Raw genomic sequence first — 24,978 nt, 5'->3', positions numbered from 1 at the left:
GAAATGCGACATCCTGAACCACCCGGCCAGCCACATAACGCCTTCTTTAGTCAGTAGTGGCATTACATATTCTAATATTCTAATTTTAGGAGTCATGACCGGAATTGGCGTCATGATCAAGTGGCCAATTGGAGAGGTAATGATTTAACTCTTCTCGATACATTAACTCCTTTACGTATCTTTATCTTTGCCAACAAGACAGTAACAAGACACTCGGCCTCTCCTTTACTACAGAGATATATAGCTGTCCTTTTCATTCTCAGGTTTACTATCACTAGATTTTTACATATTTTTAACACTAGCGGAAATCTCTCATAGCTACAAGTGCCAAACTGTGAACAACAATAAACATGTTTTCCAGTCTAGTTTCTATAGGAAGTATCTAATCCCAGCAACTTGTTGACCAATCGACTTCCACCTAGATGAATAGTCAGTCATCCAACCCTAGTGCCATTAGCAAATGTTCCATTAAACCGACAGTCTTGTAATGCATATGTATCCCATTTTTTTTTTTTTTTGTCGTCAGTCTACTGACTGGTTTGATGCGGCCCGCCACGAATTCCTTTCCTGTGCTAACTTCTTCATCTCAGAGTAGCACTTGCAACCTACGTCCTCAATTATTTGCTTGACGTATTCCAATCTCTGTCTTCCTCTACAGTTTTTGCCTTCTACAGCTCCCTCTAGTACCATGGAAGTCATTGCCTCATGTCTTAGCAGATGTCCTATCATCCTGTCCCTTCTCCTTATCAGTGTTTTCCACATATTCCTTTCCTCTCCGATTCTGCGTAGAACCTCCTCATTCCATACCTTAACAGTCCACCTAATTGTCAACATTCGTCTATAGCACCACATCTCAAATGCTTCGATTCTCTTCTGTTCCGGTTTTCCCAGAGTCCATGTTTCACTACCATACAATGCTGTACTCCAGACGTACATCCTCAGAAATTTCTTCCTCAAATTAAGGCCGGTATTTGATATTAGTAGACTTCTCTTGGCCAGAAATGCCTTTTTTTGCCGTAGCGAGTCTGCTTTTGATGTCCTCCTTGCTCCGTCCGTCATTGATTATTTTACTGCCTAGGTAGCAGAATTCCTTAACTTCATTGACTTCGTGACCATCAATCCTGATGTTAAGTTTCTCGCTGTTCTCATTTCTACTACTTCTCATTACCTTCATATTTCTCCGATTTACTCTCAAACCATACTGTGTACTCATTAGACTGTTCATCCCGTTCAGCAGATCATTTAATTCCTCTTAACTTTCACTCAGGATAGCAATGTCATCAGCGAATCGTATCATTGATATCCTTTCACCTTGTATTTTAATTCCACTCCTGAACCTTTCTTTTATTTCCATCATTGCTTCCTCGATGTACAGATTGAAGAGTAGGGGCGAAAGGGTACAGCCTTGTCTTACACCCTTCTTAATACGAGCATTACGTTCCTGATCGTCCACTCTTATTATTCCCTCTTGGTTGTTGTACATATTGTACATGACCCGTCTCTCCCTGTAGCTTACCCGTACTTTTTTCAGAATCTCGAACAGTTTGCACCATTTTCTTTGTCGAACGCTTTTTCCAGGTCGACAAATCCTATGAAAGTGTCTTGATTTTTCTTTAACCTTGCTTCCATTATTAGCCGTAACGTCAGAATTACCTTTCTCGTCCCTTTACTTTTCCTAAAGCCAAACTGATCGTCACCTAGCGCATTCTCAATTTTCTTTTCCATTCTTCTGTATATTATTCTAGTAAGCAGCTTCGATGCATGAGCTGTTAAGGTGATTGTGTGATAATTCTCGCCCTTGTCAGCTCTTGCCGTCTTCGGAATTGTGTGGATGATGCTTTTCCGAAAGTCATATGGTATGTCGCCAGACTCATATATTCTACACACCAACGTGAATAGTCGTTTTGTTGCCACTTGCCCCAACGATTTTAGAAATTCTGATGGAATGTTATCTATCCCTTCTGCCTTATTTGACTGTAAGTCCTCCAAAGCTCTTTTAAATTCCGATTCTAATACTGGGTCCCCCATCTCTTCTAAATCGACTCCTGTTTCTTCTTCTATCACATCAGACAAATCTTCACCCTCATAGAGGCTTTCAATGTATTCTTTCCACCTATCTGCTCTCTCCTCTGCATTTAACAGTGGAATTCCCGGTTCTCACTTAATGTTACCACCGTTGCTTTTAATGTCACCAAAGGTTGTTTTGACTTTCCTGTATGCTGAGTCTGTCCTTCCGACAATCATATATTTTTCGATGTCTTCACATTTTTCCTGCAGCTGTTTCTTCTTAGCTTCCCTGCACTTCCTATTTATTTCATTCCTCAGCGACTTGTACTTCTGTATTCCTGATTTTCACGGAACATGTTTGTACTTCCTTCTTTCATCAATCAACTGCCGTATTTCTTCTGTTACCCATGGTTTCTTCGCAGCTACCTTCTTTGCACCTATGTTTTCCTTCCCAACTTCTGTGATGGCCCTTTTTAGAGATGTCCATTCCTCTTCAACTGTACTGCCTACTGCGCTATTCCTTATTGCTGTATCTATAGCGTTAGAGAACTTCAAACGTATCTCCTCATTCCTCAGTACTTCCGCATCCCACTTCTTAGCGTATTGATTCTTCCTGACTAACGTCTTGAACTTCCGCCTACTCTTCATCACTACTATATTGTGATCTGAGTCTACATCTGCTCCTAGGTACACCTTACAATCCAGTATCTGATTTCGGAATCTCTGTCTTACCATGATGTAATCTAATGGAAATTTTCCCGTATCTCCCGGCCTTTTCCAAGTATACCTCCTCCTCTTGTGATTCTTGAACAGGGTATTAGCTATTGAAACTTGTTACAGAACTCAATTAGTCTTTCTACTCTTTCATTCCTTGTCCCAAGCCCACATTCTCCTGTAACCTTTTCTTCTACTCCTTCCCCTACAACTGCATTCCATTCGCCCATGACTATTAGATTTTCGTCCCCCTTTACATACTGCATTACTCTTTCAATATCCTCATACACTGTCTCTATCTGTTCATCTTCAGCTTGAGACGTCGGCATGTATACCTGAACTATCGTTGTCGGTGTTGGTCTGCTGTCGATTCTGATTAGAACAGCCCGGTCACTGAACTGTTCACAGTAACACACCCTCTGCCCTACCTTCCTATTCATAACGAATACTACACCTGTTATACCATTTTCTGCTGCTGTTGATATTACCCGTTACTCATCTGACAAGAAATCCTTGTCTTCCTTCCACTTCACTTCACTGAACCCTACTATATCTAGATTGAGCCTTTGCATTTCCCTTTTCAGATTTTCTAGTTTCCCTACCACGTTCAAGCTTCTGACATTCCACGCCCCGACTCGTAGAACGTTATCCTTTCGTTGATTATTCAATCTTTTTCTCATGGTAACCTCCCCCTTGGCAGTCCCCTCCCGGAGATCCGAATGGGGGACTATTCCGGAATCTTTTGCCAACGGAGAGATTATCATGACACTTCTTCAAATACAGGCCACATGTCCTGTGGATACACGTTACGTGTCTTTAATGCAGTGGTTTCCATTGCCTTCTGCATCCTCATGTCGTTGATCGTTGCTGATTCTTCCGCCTTTAGGGGCAATTTCCCACCCCTAGGACAAGAGAGTACCCTGAACCTCTATCCGCTCCCCCGCCCTCTTTGATAAGGCCGTTGGAAGAATGAGGCTGACTTCTTATACCGGAAATCTTCGGCCGCCAATGCTGATTATTTATCAAAATTTAGGAAGTGATGGGGGTCGAACCCGGGACCGAAGTTGTTTTTTGATTATGAATCAAAGACGCTACCCCTAGACTGATTTCCAAATGTTATTTGCTCACAACGAATAGACAGTCATTCAGGCTCGAAACATATTAATCAAGATATGGTCTACGATGCAATGCAAAGTGGAATGATTCCACCATACGAAAAGTGAATAGACACATGGATCACACACTGACACTACTATAGGTGAAATCAGGAGAAGTTCATTGAACGGGGATGAGAGTGGTTCGTGCACAAGGTGGATAGCACACATAGTACCTACATCTCTTATGTTAATAACTTATATCAATGCTCAGTGTTTGCCTAATTTTAAGTCATTTATCATAATTTTAACCAATTTTTCGGGTGCTGTCTCAGGCAGTATCAGTGGTGGGAAATTTACTGCTTTCGACACATATACAGTTGACTGTTTGGAGGAGAGTAAACACACACTGGAGAGAGAGTCATTGCGAATCCCGCCCATATCATATGGTCACTGTGCCGAAGGTTAGGGATGTTGCTGCTCAATCATCAGAGCTGCCTAGCAATGTTTCCTCAGAGTGCTTAACATTGATTGTCATGCATTATTACTTTGTAAATATACTAATGCACTCTTGTTAAAAAGTGTAACTGGTCAACGCCCACTGACATCAGGACTAATACGTTAATAAATATACGCCACTAGATTACCTGCCTTAGTATGTGTTTTGTTGTGTAGAGCAAATAACGTTATGCATACAAAAAATATATGCATCTGCATGTTGTTAGTGGATCCACTCTTGCATCCCGCCTAGTGTATCGGTTGTGAGCTCTGCAAGATCCATGAGCTATTTTATATTTACGTGGCAAACCCTAATTCTAGGGCTATATTTTATTCTTGACACATGGATCTATGCCGACAATTGTAAAAACGGCGATGGTACATTAGTCCTTACTAATTTAAAATTGCTGCCTTCTGAAGAAGACAAATTTACATACGTCGAAAGCTAGGTAAAGAATTTCTTCATCCATTGCAACTGGTCGGCTGTTTATAATTTTATTACGTGAAACCGTTGCTGTTGTGCAGCTATGTTTAAAATATTTAAGTGAGTTTGAACTTGACGTTATAGTCGGCGCACGAGCGATGGGATACAGCATCCCCGAGGTAGCGATGAAGTGGGGATTTTCTCGTACGACCATAGCACGAATGTACCGTGAATATCAGGAACCCGGTAAAACATCAAATCTCCGACATCGCTGCGGCGGGAAAAAGATGCTGCAAGAACGGGACCAACGACGACTGAAGAGAATCGTTCAACGTGACAGAAGTGCAATCCTTCCGAAAATTGCAGCAGATTTCAGTGCAGGGCTATCAAAAAGTATCAGTGTGCGAACCATTCAACGAAACATCACCGATATGGGCGCCGGCTGGAGTGGCAGTGCGGTTCTAGGCGCTACAGTCTGGAGCCGAGCGACCGCTACGGTCGCAGGTTCGAATCCTGCCTCGGGCATGGATGTGTGTGATGTCCTTAGGTTAGTTATGTTTAATTAGTTCTGAGTTCTAGGCGACTGATGACCTCAGAAGTTAAGTCGCATAGTGTTCGGAGCCATTTTTGAACCGATATGGGCTTTCGGAGCCGAAGGCGCACTCGTGTTCCCTTGATGACCGTACAACTCAAAGCTTTATCCCTTACCTGAGCCCGTCAATACCGACATTGGACTGCTGATGACTGGAAACATTTTTCCTGCTCCGATGAGTCTCGATTCAAATTGTATCGAGCGGATGAAACATATGCGGGTATGGAGACAACCTTATGAATCCATGGACCCTGCATGTCAGCAGGGGACTGTTCAAGCTGGTGGAGGCTGTGTAATGGCGTGGGGCATGTGCAGTTGGAGTGATGTGGGACCCCTGATACGTCTAGATACGACTCTGACAGGTGTCATGTAAGTAAGCATCCTGTCTGATCACCTGCATCCATTCATGTCCATTATACATTCCAGCGGACTTGGACAATTCCAGCAGGTCAATGCGACACACCACATGTCCAAAATTTCTACAAAGTGGCTCCAGGCATACTCTTCTGAGTTTAAACATATCCGCTCACCACCAGACTTCCCAAACATGAACATTATTGAGCATATCTGGGATGCCTTGCAACGTCCTGTTCACAAGAGAGCTCCACCCCCTCGTACTCTTACGGAATTATGGGCAGCACTGCAGGATTCGTGGTGTCAGTTCCCTCCATCCCTACTCTAGACATTAGTCGATTCCATGCCACGTCGTGTTGCGGCACTTCTGCATGCTCGCGGGAGTCCTACACGATATTAGGCAGGTGTACCAGGTTGTTTGGCTGTTCAGTGTAGGAGTAGTGAGTGTTCTCCGAGAATTGGTTACCAGCCATCTACTAAACCATATTTCTAGAAGTACCAGCATTTACTTTCGGGCTTAGCTCCCTTAGGCGATGTGTTCTGGTTATTTTAAAGGCGTCGGAAAACTTTCAAACTCTCCTGTCTACTACAGTAACGTACAGCCTCTGTATGCCATGCATTGAATCCACGCGACTCATGTCTTCTTGGCCGTGGGAGTACGGTTTGTTGGCAGAGCTGTGTTGAATACTTCAAGGTTTGGTTCATTCATCATACTTCAGTGGAAATTTCTCAGAGTTTTGATTCTGAACAGTTATCAGCAGTGTGTGCAGACTCTGAGATCCCCTGCAAAATTTGGCCATTAGAGACAGGAAACAAAAAGGAAAATGAATGATACTCTCAGGTCTCGAAACCTAATACCGTATGGGTCAAAGAAAACAAGAGATGGCCAAGGATGAAAGACAGAAACGAAAACAAAAAACTGAAGAAATCTTACACAAGTAAGTGGCAGTAATGCCAGACTTAGCTGGGGGTCCCTGTGGTTGCACCTACATTCTCCCGAGAAGGGAGCCCCCTAGAGCGACTAAACATAGACTGGAATCTTACCTGCTGATCAGTATGGCTTGTGTGATGCTGCCAGGAGCGTTGCTCCCGCCAACAGACCTCAGTGGATCACTCAGACCTCCCCAAAAACATGGTTCAAATGGCTCTGAGCACTATGGGATTCAACTGCTGAGGTCATTAGTCCCCTAGAACTTAGAACTAGTTAAACCTAACTAACCTAAGGACATCACAAACATCCATGCCCGAGGCAGGATTCGAACCTGCGACCGTAGCGGTCTCGCGGTTCCAGACTGCAGCGCCTTTAACCGCACGGCCACTTCGGCCGGCCAAGTGTGTGCCAAACGACGACTCGAACCTGGGACCTTTGCTTTCTGCAGGCAAGTGGTTTACGAACTCAGCGACTGCCAGAAGTAAAGCTGTGAGGGAGAAAAGGGATTGGGTGGGGGTGGGGGGTGGGAGGGAGTGAAGTATAGCTCACTCAGCTGAGTAACTGCCCGCAAAAGGCCAATGTTCCAGATCCGAGTCCCAGTCCACACTCCGTGCTTGCCCTGGATTGGCAGCAAAATGGGCTACTGGCCCAAGAGGTTAGGCAACTCATTCTGGCACCAAGACGGGACAGCACTTCGTTTCTGTTGCCAAGGCGTAATGGGGCAGCCGTTGGACCAGTTCTCAATTTTGCCTTCCGCCCAGAGCATATGCAGACCCATCACGGCCCACCACTTACCCTTCAGTGGTGAAAGACCAGACAGATATTGCTCATCTGAAGACGCAGTGACGTAGGTGTGGGTGCCCAGTCGATTCCAACGCCACCAGAGGTGTCGCTGCTTTCACCACTGCCGAGTATAACCAACGCAGCTTCTAGCTCTTCACAGAAATAGCCCAGTTAACACGTTGTTCTTACACCAGAAGTGCGGTCTCTATCTACTTTGAATTGCTACACAAGAAAACAAATAAAAACTAACGCCGGTGAAGGAGTTAATTCATGTTGTAAACAAAACACACTGAATACACAAGTGAAATGGTTATAATTGGTTATTTGATTTTCACATAGGAAGCCAACAATATTTCCACTCATTTGTGAAAGGCCCCTCCTCCTTTAGAAGGATTAGATTAATGCCGGGAGCTGTCATTTTAACTGTGTTAAAAGCACGAAAGCTGGTGTCATCGTGGAGAATGGGTGGGGGTGAGGGGATGTTAAATTTTAAAAGGCTGGTGGCCGAATTTCGGCAAGAATGGTCAACTTTACATTGGAATGTCGAGAGAAGGAGACGGAACGTCAAAGAAAATTAGCATACAGTCCTGCTAGTTATTCAGAATTTACACACAGCTCAACCAATCCACATGTGGCGACTATCTTTGGTTTCACTGGTTGTTTTCCAAAGCACACTATCGTATAAGTTTACCAATAAGCAAACGTGAGATTCTTAAATTTACTTTAAACACACGCTTGTGACGTAAGTACCTTTATTAAACTAATACAATTACTTCACAGTAACGCCCGCAATATCAAAATGTTATAAAGATGCTGACTAGGGGCCGGCCGCGGTGGTCTAGAGGTTCTAGGCGCTGAGTCAGGAACCGCGAGACTGCTACGGTCGCAGGTTCGAATCCTGCCTCGGGCATGGATGTGTGTCATGTCGTTAGGTTACCTAGGTTTAAGTAGTTCTAAGTTCTAGGGTACTTATGACCACAGATGTTGAGTCCCATAGTGCTCAGAGCCATTTGAACCATTTTTTTTGCTGACTAGGAACAATATGGTGTAATTATTTAAAAGTGCCCAAAAGCAGATTAGAGCATTTATCAAAATTATCTTGAAGACACAGTAACACAAAATATTTTCAGAAGAGCCGGTAAGTAATAATGCCAAGAATTAAATAAAAGCGCCACAAAACGGATTACACCACTTATCAAAAGTGTCTTAATGAACCAGCAATGCAAATAGTACCAGAGGACTCGACCTGAAAACTTTACCAGAAGCCGGTATTAACAGTTTGGCTTGAGGAGCCAGAGACCGTCCACCATTTTTACTCGGTGTTCCGTCAGAGGACTTAGCCACAGAAAAAAAAAAAAAAAAAAAAAAAAAACCTGAGTGAAAGGATCAATAACAAACATGAACATCAACGGACGTTATGTGACGTCCACTAAGACCAAATACAACGGACAATAACGAACAAAATGATAAAAAAAGGGGTAGCGTCCTCGATTTATAATCAAAACGCCCACGGTCCGGTTCAAAAACCGCCACCGCTAACATTTTGACGAATAACCAGCATTGACGGCCGAAGACTTCCGGCATAAGAAGTCACCCTCATTCTGCCAATGGTTTTGCCAAAAGAGTGCGGAGGAGCGGCCAGAGGTTCAGGGCACTCTCTTGCCCTTGGTGTGGGAAACTGCCCCTAAAGGCGGAAAATCAGCAATGATCAACGGAATGAGCATGCAGAAGGAATGGAAACCACTGCATTAAAGACACGAAACGTGTATCCACAGGACATGTAGGCTGTAGTTGAAAAAGTGTTTTGATGATCTCTCCATTGGCAAAAGATTCTGGAATAGTCCCCCATTCGGATCTCCGGGAGGGGACTGCCAAGGGGGAGGTTACCATGAGAAAAAGATTGAATAATCAACGAAAGGATAACGTTCTACGAGTCGGGGCGTGGCATGTCAGAACCTTGAATGCGGTAGGGAGCTAGAAAATCTGAAAAAGGAAATGCAAAGGCTTAGTCTGGATATAGTAGGGGTCATTGAAGTGAAATGGGAAGAAGACAAGGATTTCTGGTCAGATGAGTATAGGGTAATGTCAACAGCAGCAGAAAATGGTATAACGGGAATGGGATTCGTTATGAACAGGAAGGAAGGGCAGAGAGTGTGTCACTGTGAACAGTTCAGTGAAAGGGTTGTTTTTACCAGAATCGACAGCAAACCAACACTGACAACGATAGTTCAGGAATACATGCCGACGTCGCAAGCTGAAGACGAAGAGACTGAGAAAGTATAGAAGAATAAATGAAAGGGCAATACATTACGTTAACGGAGATGAAAATCTAATAGGGGATTGAAGTGTAGTTGTAGGGGAAAGAGTAGAAGAAAAGGTTCCAGGAGAATATGGGCTTGGGACAAGAAATGAGAAAGGAGAAAGACTAGTTGAGTCCTGCAATAAATTTCAGTTAGTAATAGCAAATATTGTGTTCAAGAATCGCAGGAGGAGGAGGAGGTATATTTGGAAAAGGCCGGGTGATACGGGAAGATTTAAGTTAGATCACTTCATGGTGAGGCAGACATTGTACCCAGAAGCAGATATAGACCAGATCACAATGCAGTAGTGATGAAGATTAAGGTGAAGTTTAAGAGATTAGTCTGGAAGAATCAATACGCAAAGAAGTGGGATATGGAAGTATTAAAAAATGACGAGATACGCTTAAAGTTCTCTAAGGCTGTAGATAACAGCAATAGTTCAGTAGGCAATACATTTGAAGAGGAATTGGCATTTATAGAAGGGGCAGTCACAGAAGCTGGAAAGAAAAACATATGTACAAAGAAGGTAACTATAAGGAAACCATGGTTAATAGAAGAAATAATCCAGCTGATCGATGAAAGAAGGAAGTACAAAAATGTTCAGGAAAATACAGGAATACAAAAATACAAGTCTCTGAGGAATGAATTAAATAGGAGGTGAAGAGAAGCTAAGAGGAAATGGCTGCACGAAAAATGTGAAGAAATTAGAAAAGAAACGGTAGCCGGAAGTACTGACTCAGCATATAGGAAAGGCAAATCAACCATTGGTGAAATTAAAAGCAAGTGTGATAACTGTAACATTAAGAGTGCAACCGGAATTCCATTGCTAAATGCAGAGGAGATAGTGGATAGGTGGGAAGAGTTCACTAGAGTTCACTGTGGGCCTCTATGAGGGGGAACATTTCTCTGACATGATACAAGAAAAAACAGGAGTCGATGTAGTAGAGATAGGAGATCCAATATTAGAATCAAAATTCAAGAGAGCTTTGGAGGACTTAAGATCAAATAAGGCAGAAGGGTCCGATACATTCCATCGGAATTTCTAAAATCGTTAGGGTAAGTGGCAACAAAAAGACTATTCACGTTGGTGTGTGTAATGTATAAATATGCCACTATGCCGTCTGACTTTCGGAAAAATATCATCCATTTGAGGATGTGTTAGATGACGATCAGTTTGGCGTTAGAAAAGGTAAAGAGACTAGAGAGGCATTTGCGACGTTGCGGTTGATAATGGAATCAAGACTAAAGAAAAATCAAGACACGTTCATAGGATTTGTAGACCCAGAAAAAGCGTTAGACAATGTAAAATGGTGCAATATATACGAAATGCTGAGAAAAATAGGGTAATATACAATATGTACAAGAGCCAAGTAGGAATAATAAGAGTGGACGACCAAGAACGAAATGTTCGGATTAAAAAAGGGTGTAAGACAGGATGTAGTCTCTCGCCCCTACTGTTTAATCTGTACATCGAAGAAGCGATGATGGAAATGAAGGAAAGGTTCAGGAATGGAATCAAAATTCAAGGTGAAATGGTATCAATGATACGATTCACTGATGATATTGCTATCCTGAGTGAAAGTGAAGAAGGATTACAAGATCTGCTAAATGGAACGGGCAGTCTAATGAGTACAGAATATGGATTGAGTGTAAATCGAGGAAAGACGGAAAGTAATATGAAGTAGCAGAAATTAGAACAGCTTGAAACTTATCAGGATTGACAGTCATGAAGTAGATGAAGTTAAGGAATTCTGCTACCTAGGCAACAAAATAATCAACGACGGCGTAGCAAGGAGGACATGAAAAACAGACTAGCATTGGCTAAAAGGGCATTCCTGGCCAGGAGAAATCTACTAGTATCAAACATAGGCCTTAATTTGATGATGAAATTTCTGAGGATATACAGTACGTTTGAAGCACAGAACTACACTCCTGGAAATGGAAAAAAGAACACATTGACACCGGTGTGTCAGACCCACCATACTTGCTCCGGACACTGCGAGAGGGCTGTACAAGCAATGATCACACGCACGGCACAGCGGACACACCAGGAACCGCGGTGTTGGCCGTCGAATGGCGCTAGCTGCGCAGCATTTGTGCACCGCCGCCGTCAGTGTCAGCCAGTTTGCCGTGGCATACGGAGCTCCATCGCAGTCTTTAACACCGGTAGCATGCCGCGACAGCGTGGACGTGAACCGTATGTGCAGTTGACGGACTTTGAGCGAGGGCGTATAGTGGGCATGCGGGAGGCCGGGTGGACGTACCGCCGAATTGCTCAACACGTGGGGCGTGAGGTCTCCACAGTACATCGATGTTGTCGCCAGTGGTCGGCGGAAGGTGCACGTGCCCGTCGACCTGGGACCGGACCGCAGCGACGCACGGATGCACGCCAAGACCGTAGGATCGTACGCAGTGCCGTAGGGGACCGCACCGCCACTTCCCAGCAAATTAGGGACACTGTTGCTCCTGGGGTATCGGCGAGGACCATTCGCAACCGTCTCCATGAAGCTGGGCTACGGTCCCGCACACCGTTAGGCCGTCTTCCGCTCACGCCCCAACATCGTGCAGCCCGCCTCCAGTGGTGTCGCGACAGGCGTGAATGGAGGGACGAATGGAGACGTGTCGTCTTCAGCGATGAGAGTCGCTTCTGCCTTGGTGCCAATGATGGTCGTATGCGTGTTTGGCGCCGTGCAGGTGAGCGCCACAATCAGGACTGCATACGACCGAGGCACACAGGGCCAACACCCGGCATCATGGTGTGGGGAGCGATCTCCTACACTGGCCGTACACCACTGGTGATTGTCGAGGGGACACTGAATAGTGCACGGTACATCCAAACCGTCATCGAACCCATCGTTCTACCATTCCTAGACCGGCAAGGGAACTTGCTGTTCCAACAGGACAATGCACGTCCGCATGTATCCCGTGACACCCAACGTGCTCTAGAAGGTGTAAGTCAACTACCCTGGCCAGCAAGATCTCCGGATCTGTCCCCCATTGAGCATGTTTGGGACTGGATGAAGCGTCGTCTCACGCGGTCTGCACGTCCAGCACGAACGCTGGTCCAACTGAGGCGCCAGGTGGAAATGGCATGGCAAGCCGTTCCACAGGACTACATCCAGCATCTCTACGATCGTCTCCATGGGAGAATAGCAGCCTGCATTGCTGCGAAAGGTGGATATACACTGTACTAGTGCCGACATTGTGCATGCTCTGTTGCCTGTGTCTATGTGCCTGTGGTTCTGTCAGTGTGATCATGTGATGTATCTGACCCCAGGAATGTGTCAATAAAGTTTCCCCTTCCTGGGACAATGAATTCACGGTGTTCTTATTTCAATTTCCAGGAGTGTATATGAGAGTGAAACATGGACTGTGGGAAAATCGGAGCAGAAGTGAATCGAAGCATCTGAGATGTTGTGCTACAGACGTATGTTGAAAATTAGGTGGGGTTGTAAGGTATGGAACGATGAGGCTCTGCGCAGAATCGGAGAGGAAAGGAATATGTGGAAAACACTGATAAGTAGAAGGGACAGGATGACAAGATACCTGTTAAGACATCAGGGACTGATTTCCATGGTGCTAGACGTGACTGTAGGAAGCAAAAACTGCAGAGGAAGACAGAGATTGGAATACATCCAGCAGATAATTGAGGACGTAGGTCGCAAGTGCTGCTCTGAGATGAAGAGGTTAGCACAGGAAAGGAATTCGTGGCGGGGTACCTCTCACTAATGTACTTTCGCATAGAATCTGAAGCAGCCTTCCCCATGGCAATCCTCCAAATCAGCAAGTGAATGGCACTGACGAACAAACGAATTCATATGTGACTATCCTTCACCTAGTCATTGCCGAACAGGAAGACTTGCGTCTCTTACAAAGCACCACTCGTCCGTGTGGTGGATAATCTTTCTATATTTGTGGGCGATCTAAGTGCTTCTGTCCTCTCCCTCTTCCGCTTGTTCGCCGTTTACAGACCGCCCATCCAGAAACAGCGTTCTCTCGCCGCCAATTTATCCGAAACATATCGTTACCAACGTATGAAAAATATATGAGACCAAGATGATTGCAATATCCCTCGCATACAGATGTGAATAGTATTATAATGATGTAAAGGCTCGTTTCTTACATAAAAATATACTGGATGCATCCAGCACCAACCTGCATTAATATGTGTGGATTCTACAGACAGTGCAAAGTAAATGTATAATATTCTTGTAACGCTGTTTTTAAAAAATAAGCCCTTCAACATAAAATAAAAGATATCTTAAATTCTGCATATAGGACCTTATTTTACAGAACACTGCAGTCTACAACTTTATCCCTATTGAACATTAAAAGGAAATGTTTTAGAATACGTCTTGTGATGTCCAGTACACATGTTAAAAAAATAAGATATTCTGGGAGCAACCCTTCCATTTTACAGCACTTTTTGCGTTTTTCTCGATACCAGTGTGCATCACGTCATATGGATCGTGTGTTAGAAAAATGAAAGCTAATCCGAAGAGCTGGTGTCTTTACGTGACTCAAAAGGAAATCTGATTACACCATTCCGCCTGGAAACAGTCGGCGAATGTGAACACATTCCGAAAATAGCAATTTTGTTGGAGGTTCAGAGCAGACTGGCCATTTTTGGGGGCTAGCACGATAGCTTTGTGGTATACATATTGTAAAAGACAAAGAAAAGCTAGCTCATATTCCCCAACCTATTGGACTTCAGACAAATAGGAGACCATACGCCAATCGAATCCATTTATTATTTTTCATTTTTTTGAAGTGCTTGTGGTATTTAAAGATCAGAACTCAAATATCAGTTCGCAAAGGCAATTCGATACTACTTCCAAAAATTCTGTAGAAAATCAATTTTGAAGTTTTCTGACTGTCTTAATATGCCAAAGCACGGTGAACATTTCTCGAGAGGTCGTGAGGCTGTGTGGCAAAATGCTCGCCTACAGCGTGGATACCATGGGTTCGACTCCCAGCTGTTAGAAGATTTTAAACAGAAGTGCATGTTGCATGAAAACTTGTGTGAACACGTAAGGGAGAAAAAGAGTTTCATTTGTAATTTTTTTAAATTAAAACAATCTATTATAAAAGATCAGTAATAAATGATTTATATTTACAGTAAAACTGCATTTTTGTGTGCAATACATAATTAGAAATAACAAGAGGTGCATTTGTTATAAATACAGCAATTAGATACATATTAATTTGCATATATTTGATGAGTTTTGTATTTAAACGACGTAGGTGTTTGAAATGAACGAATATCAAAGCGAAAAAAATAATGACCGAAACAAAACTCGAACCACCTACTGGCAGTCTCGAGTGCTACTGATTCTTTTTCCACCTTTACGTACTTTAAACTACACGGAATTGCTTGTAGAACATACAGATATGTTTAAAAATTTGCCTCATCTGAAAATCGAGCCTGGGCAGGCGACCATTTTACTACACAGTACAAAGCCTGTCGAGAAACATCGAAATAGCTTTAGCGTATCAAAAAAGTTCGAAAAAGTTCAAAGTCGCTTTTCTCGCGAATTTTCTACAGCTGCACCAACTGTTTTGCGGAATTAATGTTTGTATTCACAACTTCACGTACGATAAATATAAAAAAATACAAAAATCCGATCGCTATGGGGGCCCCTCGGCAGTTGAAGTACGAGTGAGCACGGTTCGGGATTCCTAATACTGTCCCATTCGCTGTCCGAACCACCCTGTCCCCAATTTTGACCCCACGTCAGATTTCACTGTTCCCTATGTTCAAAAAATTGTTTGTTGATGATCGTTATGCTGAGATGGAATAAAACTTCTTTGCTACTGGAGTAGAAAGATTGGAATATAACAGAGGAGAAAAATATTAAGTTTATTGGGGCTTATTTGTGGAAACAGACTTCTGCTTTCGCAGAAAAAAAGTATTATTTCGAGTGTTTTTACCAGACGTTTGAACAGTCTCTCGTATTTGTGCCGTATACCTGGTATCGTGGTATAGACTCGCAGCGGACAGCCTTCTACTCCCGAGAACCGAACCCTCTTCTGCGGCAGCTGCTCAGGCCGTTGTGACTTGTGAGTCACCCTATGAACTTATAGGAAGCGTGGCATGCCAGCACAGGGCGTGGCTCGTGTGCTGCACGGCAAATTCCGTGACGCCGAGGTGCTGAAATACGCGTGCAACTCACGAACGCTCGCAGTGCTGCACCGGTCGTTATTCCTATTATTATATTACCATTGTTATTATTACATGGATCATCGTCAACCGCTTGACTTCAGACGATATCCTCTGGACTGTCCAGCGCATTACGGCCTTCAGCTACACGAATCGATATTGTTCTCGCGCGTCGTCTTGTATCATTTATCCATCTTCCATTCTGCCGTCTTTTTGAACAGTTCTTATGTGGTGGAACGACATCTAACTATACGTCATATCTGCTTTACAAATTTGTCAACGTATACGGTCACTGATACAGGGTGTTTCCGTAAGAGCGTGAAAAAATTAAACAGAAAGAAATTACAATGAAATGAATACGCCTAGCTGCACACAGGCGTTGATATAAGTAAACGGGTACTGTTGAAAATTTGTGCCTCACCGGGACTCGAACCCAGTATCTCCTACTTACGTGACAGACGCTCTATCTAACTTTTTTTTCTTTTTCTTCATTTTTTGTTCGTTATGGTTCGTTGTATTTGGTCGTAGCGGACGTCACATGACATCCGTTGAAGCTCGTTGTTGATCTTTTCACTCTGTTTTTTTTTTTTTTTTATTACAGAGGTTAGCCAGCTATCTGCCGAACACGCTGAGCTACCGTGCCGGCAATCATCTCAGCCACCGAGGACACAGAGGAAAGTGCGACTGTAGGGACTTACCTCTGGCACGCCTCCCGTGAGACCACATTCCCAACTTATTCGAAAATGGCTCTGAGCACTATGGGACTTAACATCTGAGGTCATCAGTCCTCTAGAACTACTTAAACCTGACTAACCTGAGGACATCACACACATCCATGCCCGAGGCAGGATTCGAACCTACGACCGTACAGTCTCGCGGTTCCGTACTGAAGCGCCTAGAACCCGTCGGCCACCGCGGCCGGCCCCAACTTATTGTCCCTAACTATATTCATAGAGCCTCTGCCCACTATACTCATTGCTCGCGGCTTTTTGCCGATTCCCGTAAGAGTTCGGGCACTGTTTGTGCATCCGCACAGAAGAAGATGGTCAAATGGCCAGTGAGCCTTACCTCTCTCTCTTACTCTCTCTCTCTTTCTCTCTCCCCCCTGTATATATATATATATATATATATATATATATATATATATATATATATATATATATATATATATATGGTATCTGTTCTTTCGGACGATCTTCATGTATACATAAAATTAAACAGGACATAGAGCGTGCTCCACTGAACGATTTGGGGTAGGGAACCTGGGAACGGTGAAGCCAGCTTAAGTAGATATGGAAGTAAATTTCTCTGCCGCTTTGTCTACCTTCCTGTTTTCCAGTTTATTTACGACGTGCATTCAAGTTCTAAGGCCTCCGATTTTTTTCTAATTAACTACTCACCCGAAATCCATGAAACTGGCGTTACTTCTCGACGTAATCGCCCTGCAGACGTACACATTTTTCACAACGCTGACGCCATGATTCCATGGCAGCGGCGATGGCTTCTTTAGGAGTCTGTTTTGACCACTGGAAAATCGCTGAGGCAATAGCAGCACGGCTGGTGAATGTGCGGCCACGGAGAGTGTCTTTCATTGTTGGAAAAAGCCAAAAGTCACTAGGAGCCAGGTCAGGTGAGTATGGAGCATGAGGACTTCAAAGTTGTTATCACGAAGAAACTGTTGCGTAACGTTAGCTCGATGTGCGGTTACGTTGTCTTGGTCAAACAGCACACGCGTAGCCCTTCCCGGACGTTTTTGTTGCAGTGCAGGAAGGAATTTGTTCTTCAAAACATTTTCGTAGGATGCACCTGTGACCGTAGTGCCCTTTGGAACGCAATGGGTAAGGATTACGCCCTCGCTGTCCCAGAACATGGACACCATCATTTTTTCAGCACTGGCGGTTACCCGAAATTTTTTTGGTGGCGGTGAATCTGTGTGCTTCCATTGAACTGAATGGCGCTTTTTTTCTGGATTGAAAAATGGCATCCACGTCTCATCCATTGTCACAACCGACGAAAAGAAAGTCCCATTCATGCTGTCGTTGCGCGTCAACATTGCTTGGCAACATGCCACACGGGCAGCCGTGTGGTCGTCCGTCAGCATTCGTGGCACCCACCTGAATGACACTTTTCACATTTTCAGGTCGTCATGCAGGATTGTGTGCACAGAACCCACAGAAATGCCAACTCTGGAGGCGATCTGTTCAACAGTCATTCGGCGATCCCCCAAAACAATTCTCTCCACTTTCTCAATCATGTCGTCAGACCGGCTTGTGCGAGCCCGAGGTTGTTTCGGTTTGTTGTCACACGATGTTCTGCCTTCATTAAACTGTCGCACCCACGAACGCACTTTCGACACATCCATAACTCCATCACCACATGTCTCCTTCAGCTGTCGATGAATTTCAATTAGTTTCACACTACGCAAATTCATAAAACGAATGATTGCACGCTGTTCAAGTAAGGAAAACGTCGCCATTTTAAGTATTTAAAACAGTTCTCATTCTCGCCGCTGGCGGTATAATTCCATCTGCCGTACGATGCTGCCATCTCTAGGACGTATTGACAATGAACGCGGCCTCATTTTAAAACAATGCGCATGTTTCTATCTCCTTCCAGTCCGGAGAAAAAAAATCAGAGGCCTTAGAACTTGAATGCACCTCGTATAACTAATATGCATACAAGTTTACACGTATTGTACCGTTCATTTATATGAACATTCTTTATTTCCTGGAAGGAAACAAGGAGAACGAGCCTGGTTACTAGGAAGTCGTGATGCAGGTTTTGTTTACTTTATGGGATGGCTGTGTTGTATCGTATTAAAGCTGTCCCATGAAGGAACGTGCTATGAATCAACGACAGGGGAACCTCCCCACCACACCCCCTTCAGATTTAGTTATAAGTTGGCACAGTGGATAGACCTTGAAAACCTGAACACAGATCAATCGAGTAAACAGGAAGAAGTTGTGTGGAACTATGAAAAAAATATGCAAAATATAAAAACTGAGTAGTCCATGCGAAAGATAGGCAACATCAAGGAGAATGTGAGCTCAGGAGCGCCGTGGTCCCGTGATTAGCGTGAGCAGCTGCGGAACGAGAGATCCTTGGTTCATGTCTTCCCTCGAGTGAAAAGTTTACTTTCTTTATTTTCGCATAGTTATGATCTGTCCGTTCGTTCATTGGCGTCTCTGTTCGATGTAATAAGTTTAGTGTCTGTGTTTTGCGACCGCACCGCAATACCGTGCGATTAGTAGACGAAAGGATGTGCCCCTCCAATGGGAACCGAAAACATTTGATCGCAAGGTCATAGGTCAACCGATTCCTGTACAGGAAAACACGTCTGGTATATTCTATTCGACACTGGTGACGGCATGTGCGTCACATGACAGGAACATGTTGTCGACCCCACTAAATTGTACACTTGGCGAATGGGTAAAAAGATTCTTCTACCTTGCCCGATTTAGGGTTTCTTGTGGATGTGATAATCACTCCCAAAAAAGTGATGAAAACATAAGAGTTTGTCACATAAACTGCAACAAATGAATGCGTTTCACAGTCGCACAGTTTTCCCTGTGCTCTGTCAAAACATATGTTTTTAACGTTTTCACATTTTTCCGTCGTAGACCGTCAAATCCATCGGACCGATGGACGGACAGATAATAATGGTCTGAAAATAAAAAAGTAAACTTCTCGCTCGAGGTAAGACTTGAATCAAGGACCTCTCGTTCGCCAGCTGCTCACGCTAACCACGGGACCACAGCACTATCCTTAACGTTGTCTATCTTGCGCATGGACTACTCAGCTTGTATATTTTGCTTATTTTTTTCATAGCTCCACACAACTTCTTCCTGTTTTCTCGATTGATCTGTGTTCAGTTTTTCAGGGCCTATCCACCGTGCCAACTTATAACTAAATCTGAGGGGGTGCGATGGGGAGGTTCCCTTGACAGTGTTATTCAGACACGTACAGTACAATACGATGGAGCAGTAGCGGCACAGTATTTCCTGATCGCGGGATTGGAAGAGGAGGTCCTATTCCACGGTCTGCGAGGTCACGTGACCTGAATCCCCTCGATTATTTCCTATGGGGATATGTAAAGCCACTTGTGTACGAGACCCTAGTGGATACAGAGTTGGAATTGTAGCTGCCTTTGATGTAATTCGAAATGCAGTAGGGTTATTTGAGAAGGTGCATCAGAATCTTGCTTGCATTGATGTTGATGGCCGTCAGTTTAAAAAAAAAATGGTTCAAGTGGCTCTGAGCACTATTGGACTTAACATCTGAGGTCATCAGTCCCCTAGACTTAGAACTACTTAAACCTAACTAACCCAAGGACATCACACACATCCATTCCCGAGGCAGGATTCCAACCTGCGACCGTAGCAGCAGCGCGGTTCCGGACTGAAGCGCATAGAACAGCTCGGCCACAACGGCCGGCTGCCGTCAGTTCCACCACATTCTATAAGGAACAGTACAAATGGTAAGTTCATTGTGTCAATGATGATATTTGCAGTTAACTATAACTAAATTAAATAAAAAAGTACACGGTAGTATGATTTTAATCCTATTATCTCCTTAATCTGGCTTCTCCGACCCCAGGTTCCCTACCTCAAATTTTTCAATGGGGCATGACTTGTTAAATTTTTGCGCACTCTTACGGAAACACTTTGTATACCAGCTGTTCACAAGGTCCCGGACACCAGTTGGTGGAGACTAACCTGGGGTATGTTCAACTTCTATACAAGGTGAGTCGCGTAAGACGTAACAGACCCCTTATTCCGGGGGCGATTGCACATATTGTCATGCGGTTTTCGGCGAATCATAGCGGACTAGGGGCACTTACGTTGGTACATGCACAATAATCACAATGTTTATATTGACCGAGATGATGAGGCAAGTACATGTTTTTTTAATGGGACGCTGTACTTTTTTTACCATCATTCGAACGCTCTGGAAAAGACGCTTATAGTGATGTAATGCGTGTTGCTATTGTGATTCAAACGTTGCTTAAAAGAGGGCAGATGAGGATTTACCTACGTAGTGTAGGCCGTGCATGCTTCATAGAGCACGGCAACTCGGCCTGCGGGTAGCGCGAGGCGTGTTTACGGTCTGCAGCCGCTTCCGACCGCCTCGACCTTCTATCTTACAATATTTCCCAACGTCTTTTAAGCGAAGTTTGAATCACAATGGGAACATACGTTACATCACTATACGCGTCTTTTCCAGAGCGTTCGAATGATGGTAAAGAAAGTACAGCGTCCCATTTAAAAAACATGTACTTGCTTCATTATCTCGGTCAATATAAACGTTGTAATTACTGTGCATGTACCAAAATATGTGCCCCATAGTCGGCTATGATTCGCCGAACTCCGCTTGTCGATACGTGCAATCGCCCCCGGAATAATAAGGGTGTAACGCCTTACGTGAATCACCCTGTATATAAATGGCTTAGACTCTGCTAGGGACACTTCCAGTGACGAGTCGGAATGTCTGTCGAGGACCCTTCTTCCTCAAGATCCAATACCAGAGATGGCAGTGAAGTTGGACGTTGGGTTCTGGAACAAAGTCATGATTCTAACTCGTCCCAGAGACGTTCCATTGGGTTCACCTCTGGACGCTTGGCAGCTTACTCCATTTTAGGAATCTTATTGTCGACAAATTATTGCCGCACGTCTGCTGTTTTACGTCAGGGTGCATTGTTATGCTGAAACAATCATCGCTTCCGAATGCTTCCAGTAATTTACGCAGTACACGCTGCCGTAAAACATGTTCATATCCTTCAGCATTTAATGTTTTTCTAAGCTCAATAACGGGACGACAACGGGCAACGTTGTCCAGGAATTCACCAAGCGCAAACCCTTCCATCGGATTGCTACACAGTATACCGTATTTCATCACTCCAGTCGTCCACTGTTCACTGACGTTACTCTTTACGCCACCTACAGCGTCGCTAGCACTGAGTACAGAAATCTGTGGCTTATGAAGAGGTGCCTGAATCTTGTACCCCATTCCTTTCAACTCCGTATGCAAAGTCACTGTGCTGGCTGGTCTGCTGGCAGCACTCTGGAACTCACGAGTGGTTCCTCCCAGTGATTTCATGCCGTTTTTTACAACCATCCGTCGCAATTCATGACATGAGGGCTGCCTGGTCATGGATTAGCTGTGGTTGAAAGCAATCTATCAATCCACCTATCATATATATTTATGGAAAAAAAATAGTAACACCAAAAGTTAATTAATGTTGAGTAATGAAATTTGTACAGAAACCAGATGGCAGTTATAAGAGTCGAGGGGCATGAAAGAGAAGCAGTGGTTGGGAAGGGAGTGAGACAGAGTTGTAGCCTCTCCCAGATGTTATTCAATCTGTATATTGAGCAAGGAAACAAAAGAAAAATTCGGAAATAAAAACTTTGAGGTTCACCGATGACATTATAATTCTGTCAGAGACAGCAAAGGACTTGGAAGAGCAGTTGAACGGAATGGACAGTGACTTGAAAGGAGGATATAAGATGAACATCAACAAAAGCAAAACGAGGATAATGGAATGTAGTCGAATTAAGTCGGGTGATGTTGAGGGTTCAAATGGTTCAAATGGCTCTGAGCACTATGGGACTTAACTTCTGAGGTCATCAGTCCCCTAGAACTTAGAACTACTTAAACCTAACTAACCTAAGAACATCACACACATCCGTGCCCGAGGCAGGATTCAAACCTGCGACCGCAGCGGTCGCGCGGTTCCAGACTGTAGCGCCTAGAACCGCTCGGCCACTCCCGCCGGCGATGCTGAGGGAATTAGATTAGGAAATCAGAAAGTAGTAAAGGAGTTTTGCTATTTGGGGAGCAAAATAACTGCTGATGTTCGAAGTAGAGAGGATATAAAGTGTACACTGGCAATGGCAACGAAAACGTTTCTGAAGAAGAGAAATTTGTTAAGATCGACTATAGATTTAAGTGTCAGGAAGTCGTTTCTGAAAGTATTTGTATGGAGTGTAGCCATGTATTGAAGTGAAACATGGACGATAAATAGTTTGCACAAGAATAGAATAGAAGCTTTCGAAATGAGGTGCTACAGAAGAATCCTGAAGATTAGATGGGTAGATCACATAAGTAATGAGGAGGTATTGAGTAGAATTCGGGAGAAGAGTTTATGGCACAACTTGACAATAAGAAGGGACCGGTTGGTAGGACATGTTCTGCGGCATCAAGGGATCACAAATTTAGCATTGGAGGGTAGCGTGGAGGGTAAAAATCGTAGAGGGAGACCAAGAGATGAATACACTAAACAGATTCAGAAGGATGTAGGTTGCAGTAAGTACTGGAAGATGAAGAAGCTTGCACAGGATAGAGTAGCATGGAGAGCTGCATCAAACCAGTCTCCGGACTGAAGACCATAACAAGAACAATGAAATTTCGGGGATACACTTGTCTAGGTAAAAAATTTAAATGATTAACATTGCTAGATCGCAGGGTAATGTAAGCTCGAGATAAGCCCTTGTGAATATGAAATGCTGGTACGTTAATAACCGGTGTAACCACCAGAATGTCGAATGCAAGCATGGACATTAAATGCATTGTTTTGTACCGGTGTCGGATGTCAATTTGTGGGATGGAGTTCGATACCTGTTGCACTTGTTCTGTCAATATTCAAACTGTTAATGCTGGTTGTGGTTGACGTAGTAGATGTCGTACGGTGATATCCTATAGCCACTCGACTGGAGACAGACCTGGTTATCGAGCAGGCCAAGTCAACATCCCGACGCTCTAGAGCATGTTGGGTGACATCAGCGGTATTTGGCTGAGCGTTATCCTGTTAGAAGACTCCTTCTGGAATGCTGTTCATGAATGGCAACACAGCAGTCGAGTCGACAGAGTGACATAGACGTATGCTGTCAGGTTGCTTGAGCTAAGCACAAGTGTGCTCCTGCATCACCAAACGTAGGTCCAGTGTGTCTAGCATACAGACAGCTTGGTTGCAGGCCCTCATCTAGTCTCCTTTGAACTAACACATGGCTACCACCGGCACCTAGACAGAACCAGATTTCATCAGAAAACACAATACAGACCCGCCGAGTCCTCCAATGAGCTCTAGCTTGACACCAATGAAGTTCAAATGGTTCAAATGGCTTTAAGCACTATGGGACTCAACATCTGAGGTCATTAGTCCCCTAGACTCAGACCTACTTAAACCTGACCTAAGGACATCACACACATCCATGCCCGGAAAGGATTCGAACCTGCGACCATAGTAGCAGCGCCGTTCCAGACTGAAGCACCTAAAACCGCTCGGCCACCGCGGCCGGCACCACTGAAATCGCAAATGGCGATGGATTAGAGGCAGGGAAATGTACGCTACAGGGCATCTGTCCTTGAAGTAACCCATTTGTAACAGTTTGTCGTGTCACTATGCTGTCAACCGCTGTTCAGATTGCTGCTGCATATGCAGTACGATGGGCCAGAGCCATATGCAGAACACGATAGTCTTTCCTGTCGATTGTGCCACGTACGCGACTGGACTCCACACTTCTTGTGACACTACATTTCCGTGACCTCCGCTGCCAGCAATCTTGTACAGTGGATACATTCTTGCCAAGTCTTTCTGCAGTATCGCAGAAGGAACATCTACCTCCTTTTACCCCTACTACATAATCTCGTTCAAACTCAGTGATGTGCTGATAGCCGCATCTTTGTCGCCTAAAGACATTGTTGACTAACATCATGACGCCCAGTTCCAAAGATTACTAACGCTCGCGAGTGTTACAGCGAGTATTTGAAACAATCCTTACTTACATTGTCGCAGTGCGCTACTAGCGCCACTCATATGCGACTGGTGCAAAATTTGAACAGACATCATCTTTCAGTTGTATAAACGTGCCTACCAACTTTCGTTTACGCCACACAACTGCTTCTTGGTGATGCTATTTTTCTTTCCGTCAGTGTAATTTTTGTGGGTTTGATATATCAATGTCGGCAAACTATATTACCTCTGCATGTATTAGCTCGTATTTTTCTTTTTCATATTTTCCATGACGTTGTAAGTAGGCTGTTTAGGTTTTTATGTCGATAAGGCCACGCAGCGCTCTGTATGAGAATCACAGACTGTGCTGTGTGCAGTCTGTGCCTGGTT

The sequence above is a fragment of the Schistocerca nitens genome, chromosome 6 (genome assembly GCF_023898315.1).
Source record: "Schistocerca nitens isolate TAMUIC-IGC-003100 chromosome 6, iqSchNite1.1, whole genome shotgun sequence".
Lineage (NCBI taxonomy): Eukaryota > Metazoa > Arthropoda > Insecta > Orthoptera > Acrididae > Schistocerca > Schistocerca nitens.
This window is presented reverse-complemented; position numbering follows the sequence as displayed.